Consider the following 7,386-nt stretch of genomic DNA (forward strand, 5'->3'; position numbering starts at 1 on the left):
GAAGCTTATGGTCATGTAAGAATTTATGTATTTTGTAATGGAGTGTGAGGCATTAAAAGATTGCAGAGTTTGGGCCTGATTCATCAAGGCACATATCTGCTGATTTTTAGTGTATCGTACACAAAATCACTCTGAGCATGCCCACAACCAGGAGACAGGTCCGTGAATGCAGCCCTGTCCGCTGTGTCTTTGAACGTAAAGGACACTTACCACAGCCTTCAATTTTAGGGAGTGAATGGGATGAGATAGGGGCGTTTTGTCATAGTCAATTTACAGTAGGGGTGTGCCAAACTCAAGTGCACACAGCCACGTCTGAATCAAGATCTGAGCATCTCAAACTTACTTGTTTTTCTGCTTAATCTATTGCTGAACAGTAGTGATGACAGTCTAGCATGCATGCTGTGAAGATACCAGGTGTATCTGGCCCAATGCTACCCACTTCACGCTGGCTGGCCACTCACGCGTGCCTTCCTATGCCAGGGAAGTTTACCCAGTATCTTCTATGATTCGTATGGTCACTCAGGCAAAATGCAGTTATAAAAATACAACAGTATATTTATTGTCAAACAAACAACACTAGAATATTATGTACACACAGTAAATAAATGCCAGGCAGATTTACCACATCATCTGTCCCTTACCCCAATAACTTAAGGAGATATAGTCACCTGCTATCCAGACTTCCCGAACCATGGATTTCTATCAGCTGCATATATAGAGACTAGTTAGAAAATGGTAATTCAAAACTAGATGCACCTTCATAAATGAAATCCCACAATGAACACCCTCCCCCTCTGGAGTTGTTCCTTATATCACAGGTCTAACTTCCACAGTCTTTCCCCTCCCTGGGCAAACCCCTGGGTCTATTCTTCTTAACCATTGGCCAGTGCACGACTAGGGGGTTTGGACAGGGCAGTGAAGATGAACTGTCCTTTCACAGAAGCCCCCTGCTGGGATGCAGACAGAACGTCTGGACTAGTCCTAAGGAGAACAATTGATGCTTAATTGGCTTCCCCTACTTCCAAGGATAAGGTAGCAGTGAGCCCCTCCTAAAATTAACCCCTTACACTACCTTGTGATGTCACAGGGTCCCCAGCTGTTCCATGCTTCCTGTAGAGGAAGGAGGGGGGAGAATGAATGCAGCTCCAGCCCTCTCACCTGTATCCTGGACACCATCAGATCTTTACCCATAACCCTCCTGGCTTCAGTTTAAAGACAATGAATAACATTACTTCAAGTCATCAATATATAATACAAAATATATATATTTACATTAAATTACAATGTCCCCTTAACCACATGTAATTGGACAATGCAGTTGTAGTCTGATGAGCTGGGGAAACAAAAGAAGGGCTATAAAAAGTATTTGCTATAATTCACATATCACACTCGCTTTGTCACACATGCTATAACATGTGTTTGCAATTACAAGCATTTGTAAAAATGTATTTTATGCTCAGTAAACATTAACAGCTTCAGAATAAATGTATTTCAAGGATTTTTTTTAAACTGTTATATAATTAATGCTTATATTATTAACAGGTGACATTAGTTCAATAATATTTTTTGTGTGTGTTCTTTTGCAAATTTATAATTTACATAGGTAATGGACATATCCTGTAGTGTCTTGTTTCGTAGAGCACAGCAAACCTACCCCAATATCAACAGCACACGTATCTTGAGATCTGTGCCTTGATGAATTAGGAAATATGCAAAGCAGAAATACGTGCGCTTAATACCGAACATGGGTTGCGCTCGGAATGTGTGCCTTGATGAATCAGGTCCTTTGTGTCTCTGCATGGTTGAGATTACAGAGTTTACAAGATGGTTTGAATGCAAAACTGGATTTCAAGTGGTTGCTATGGTATTTTAAATAGATTGAATAGAAGTTAGATTGTGTATTCTACAGTATGGTTGAGATTAGAGAGTTTGAATGGAAGGTAGTTTATGCTGATTAGAATGACTGAAGGAATGAGTTTGAACGGAGTATGTATAGTTTGTGATTGTGGGCCTTATTCCTTAAATAACGTAAATGCCGATATGTGCCGTACTGCATTAACGACAGTACTTGGGAGAAAGAATACAGAGGGAAAGGAAGGGATGCTCCAGGTGATGGGAACAAGTAGAGATCCTGCACTCTACTCCTATTGCCAATACCTCGATTTTGGTCTGGGACTGGGCGCAGGGCTGCAGATATTCACAACCTGGAAATATTCCACCCAAATATCTTACTCACTGATTTACTGGTGAAGGCCCCAGCAAGAAAAAGCCCAAACTTAACAGGGATACTCATCGTGTAGTACTGTCTTCTCTTTATGGTTGTCTGTGACTCCCAAACATTCAATAAGAGGCACAATTTGTTTCTTCTGATGAAGTCTATTTTTTTTTAGACTAAATGCGTAAAGATAATGAGTATTGTGACAGGATGGGCCAACTATGCCACCCTGTCTGTTGTTGTTGGGAACCGGCTGGGCTCACTTTGCCACTGTTCCCTTTCGTTAACCCAAATGCGCGTCTAACCATAGTAGGAGGGGCTTACAAATACTGCCACCACTGGACTCCTTACCAGCATCCAGTACCGGATTTGTTCTAGGTAACTGATGCTGCTAGTGTACCCCGTTACTGGTGTACCTGGACTGGTACCCCTGACCTCTTCCTATGGATCAGGGTTTCTGTGGATGGATCCCCTGTGGCGTATCACACTGGCCTGAGCTGCTGGGTAGTGGGCAGAGCGGTGGTACCGGAAAGCTGGGTCCAAACCTTAGAACAGCCAGGAACGGATTAGAGTTGGATCTAATCTGTAGGTCACAGGGATAGAGTAGTTCCCAAGCAGGTCTTTGAAGCAAGTGATGTTTATTTGCTCACACTGGTTGAAGGTACCAGTTAGTAGGTCTGATGAAACAAAAAAAACGATTTTCAATGTTTTATGTGCTTTTTTTTGTACAGTTTTGGACCCAGCCCCACAGGGTAAGCCAGCCCCCTGAGGTCTGAGTTATTTTTAGTATCAGGATGCAATATGTTTACCCAAACATGGATTTACATGCAATCCAAAGCTAACAATATTTACACTTATCTGTGATATCCTAAAACTTGCTGTGATTTCCTGCATCTTGTTTTAGACACAGAGGAAATCGAACAGCAAACCTCCCTGTGTCTTCAGGTGTTGGACTCTCACACATCAAGAAATCTAATTCACATAAGATTAACATGGGTCTTTTCTTCAGACAGTTGCAAAATAGACATTTCCTCCACTTGAGAATTCCCAAAGAAAAGTCACAAAACCCCAAACAAGGCATTGCTCTACACCAAAATACACAAAAGACTTCCTCAACAAATGCTTATTGCATCAGATATATACCTCTGAAATAATGCACTTACTTTAGCAAAGTTAACACAAAAAATGAATTTCTTCCCCTGGTCTCAGAAATAAAGATATTTCCTTTACCAAAATACACACAATATAAAAAATAAGTACATTTGAAATTATATAAATAAATTATATAAATAAGCGCCCTTCGCTATTTCCTTGAAATAAATTTATACCATAAGTTATTTATAAGTGATCCAGTCACAAGTATGTTACTCATTGCAAAGACTGTGATTGATAATCCTTTGGGTTGTCATCCTTTTCTGTAAGCAGAACGGTTGGGATCAACCTGACAATAACAAGACCATAACCCAGAACATATTGGATCTGGACTACTTCATTCATGGAACGGAATATAGTCATGGAACGGAATATAGTGCAGTATAATTTGCAAAGTAAATCTTTACCTGGGAGGTTAACAAGAGAAGAACAGGATGCATGATGATCAGAGAAAGGTCCAGTGATCAATGTGTGGATACCGGGCTATTGTTAAGCTGTTTTACAGCACTAGTTAGTTTTTTTGCCCATAGGCAGTGTGGCATACCAGGTACCCATAATGGATATGTGTCATGTAAATGACACTATAGATGCCACTGACTGGTATTGGCGCAACTAAACAGAGAGGCACGTAGTCTAATGAACCCCCGGTATTCACCATGGACTTCCGCAAGTAGGTACGGACTTGGTTGCGTGGGGTGCGCAGGTCACAGTTTTCCAAGTTAGTTAGCAGTACAATGTATAGAGTACAGGGATGGTCATGCAGTCTGGGTCAGATATCAAACAATGGCATGGTACACAGGGAGGATCCAGAAGAATATTCAGAGATGAGCCAAAGGACAGAATCCAGACAGGGAGCAGTACCAAAGTGCAGGAAAAAAGAATAGTCAGGAACAAGCCAGGAATCCATACCAAATAACGATAACAGGAACAGGGAACTGGAGGCAGGAACGCTGGAGCTGGTGAACCAATACTCTGGCACCAAAACCTAGTGAGGAGGTGCCTAAAATAGATGGAACTGGCCCCTGACAAGTTACAGGTAATTTCAGGGGTCAGATGCACCTGACCGCCGATATCGGAACAGAGAGAGCATCCCGTTGCTAAGCGACCTCACCGCGCAGCGTCTGGCCAAAACCGAAAGTGCATCCCATTGCCAGGCAATGGGATGTGGCCCCTACAGTAGTACATTCGTCCTTCCCCGACACCTGCGGACAGTGCGGGGATGGCACCTGACAATATGAAATAATTTAGGCAAACAGTTGGGGAAACCAAATTGTTGTCTTGTTGCTTTTATTGTAACACTAAGAGACATAGGAATTACAGATGTTCTAGAAATAATTACCAGAAGGTCACAACACCAAATACCTAGTGTACAATCCTATCATAAAGGAACTCCCAAAGGCACAATATTCACTCCTCAACCAGCAAGGGTTGGATCAATCGCACTTTTGGCTGGCTGGGTATGAAAAGTCAACAGTGAAAATGTGGACAGTGAAAGTGTCTACATCAAAATGTCTAAGGTCGACACAGATAAATTGTCAATATGTAAAATGTCCACAGTGTTTTAAAGTCGACAGTCAAAATGTCAACAAAAAGCACTATAGTCCCTGCTGCTGCTTTTCTCTTCTCTGCCCTCTTCTCCTTCACTCTCTTTTTAATATGGAAAATTATTTTGCGGCAGATTTCTATGGTAATTTTATGGGGCCCACCGAATTGACCGTGCCCCATAATTGTAATCATAGCTGATTTTTATGTGCAAAAGTGGCCTTGACAGCTAGGCTTCCCAGAATCCGCACTAACACGGGGACTAAATTGTGAATGAGCCCACAGTTTTTAGCAAAACTGAAGCACACATTGTGCCCGGACTTTGTCATCCCAAAAGAAGTTGCTGCCTCTTGCTCCTCTCTCTCCTTCTCCCCACTCTCCCTAAACGCCTCACCTCTCCTTCCTCTTACCATCCTGACAGACAAAGAATACACAGGGGAAAGACAAACAGATTCACAAAGAAAACACAGGGGAAAGACAAACAAATAGATTTGCAAAGAAAACACATTGTAAAGACAAAACAACAAACAAATACACTCACAAACCAAGCACAGGGGAGATACAGAAAACACCAAAAATACCACTCAACAACAATAGAAAATAAATAAACACAGACAATAAGACAAACAAGTGCAGTTAAAGCAAAGAAGATACAAAAAACCACAAATTTCACTTTCCACACTCCTTCACAAACAATCACCTCTCTTTTGCTCTGTCCATCAACTCAAATAAGAAAGTATCCCTCTTTTTATAATGTTAGTACGATCAAAACTGCATAAGTTTTGCATGTAAAACTTGCAACCAATCAGAAATAAGTATTGGATTGAACAGAATTTTACAACTAAACACAGCGATTTGAGAATTTCTAAACTTGATGCAACTGGCTCGAGATTGACAGTGATTTATTTGAGACTACAAATCGCTAGTTAATACATATGGCAACTTGGTGGATCAAATCGCCAGTGATCTCTAGTGATTTGCAGCGGTTTGAAAAGTGCAGCTTGATACATTTACCCACTGATGTGTGCACTTTCACTGGGCCACACACATTGCTCTCACTTTGTTTTCGGATTGTTATTCTTGTGGCATTTGCTTTTATACACTATTCACACCTCACGTTTGTTGAACAGGCTGATACTGTGAGATTCTTTGTTAGGTCACTCTTTTGCATTTCTTTCATGTTATCTGGACGTCTGTGTCCTAGTCGTCTGTAACACACATAAATACAGTCAATGTGTCTGTGTGTGCTTAATCTCACCTGTTGTGAAGCAGTGTCAAGACGATGGCGATATGCAAGTGTTTTTATGCTTTGGCTGTTGATAATACTTTTCTTCTATTCTGTTCTTATCTTTTCTGGATAATACACATGTTATCTTGGAATTTAATAATAAGTCCTAAAGCCGCCTGCACCTTACAGACAATAGTCCGCTTTCCAATCTGGGAACATATAATACATTTCTCACTGGTATTGGTAAATTACTGCCATTGGAGCATATGAGCTGACCACGCTCTATACCTTCCACAGTGATATTGGTATCATCTGGGAGATTTCTTCTTTATGATTAATATCAAGTTCAGTGAAGAAATCTCTCTCACTTGTCATGTTGCTTTGAATCTATATACCAACCATTGGTCAGAAGAGTTACTGTCGCTTTAAAAGTTCCACTAAACTTGTTTGTGCATATATCAGTGAGTGTAGTCTTTACTTTCTGCTTGGACCCTTTAAAAATTAATTTCTGCTGTTCCACTTTACATATTGAGCAGTTTTTTTTAAATTTCCAATTTTCTTACATCTAAAACATGCTCTTGTTTCCTTATTATGCAATTGGGTATCTGTATCTTTAAGTACTTGTTATGTGCCACTCTCCATGTTATATTTTCTGCGCTGATAGTCATTTATGAGTCTGTTTTTCACAAAATCTAGACTGGGTACTTCCAAGGCAAAGGGGGGGGGGAATGTCCACATTTTTTTTGTGGTCCTAATCTCCCTAGGGAATCCAGCCCCATGCTGACCTTTGGCTGGTTTGTCATTAAGGCAGGGGGACCCCATCCCCATTTTTGCTAGTACCTGCCTAGGCTAGCAGCACTAGAGTTAGTGAAGCTTTTGAGGTGGGAAGGGGACACATGCTGTTTTTTTTTTATTGTATTAATTTATTATTATTGTAGTGCTGGCGGTACTGTTGGAGGATTTTATTTATTTACTTTTTAATGTAGTGATGGGCGGCGTTAGTTGACATTGTGACTGTCGACATTATGACCTGTTTGCAATCACAATGTCAACATTTTAACTGTGGAGACATAATTAACATGTCGACATATTGATTGTCAACAGTCTGGTTTGAACATTTTGAATGTCAACATTTTTATTGTCACAATTTTGATTTCATCACTTAGGTACGATCTATTACAAGATAATACTGGGCTTGATGCTGAGTATTACCAGACATTCTGGCACAATGTATGGGGAAAACCTTCAG

The sequence above is a fragment of the Mixophyes fleayi genome, chromosome 10 (assembly GCF_038048845.1).
Source record: "Mixophyes fleayi isolate aMixFle1 chromosome 10, aMixFle1.hap1, whole genome shotgun sequence".
Lineage (NCBI taxonomy): Eukaryota > Metazoa > Chordata > Amphibia > Anura > Limnodynastidae > Mixophyes > Mixophyes fleayi.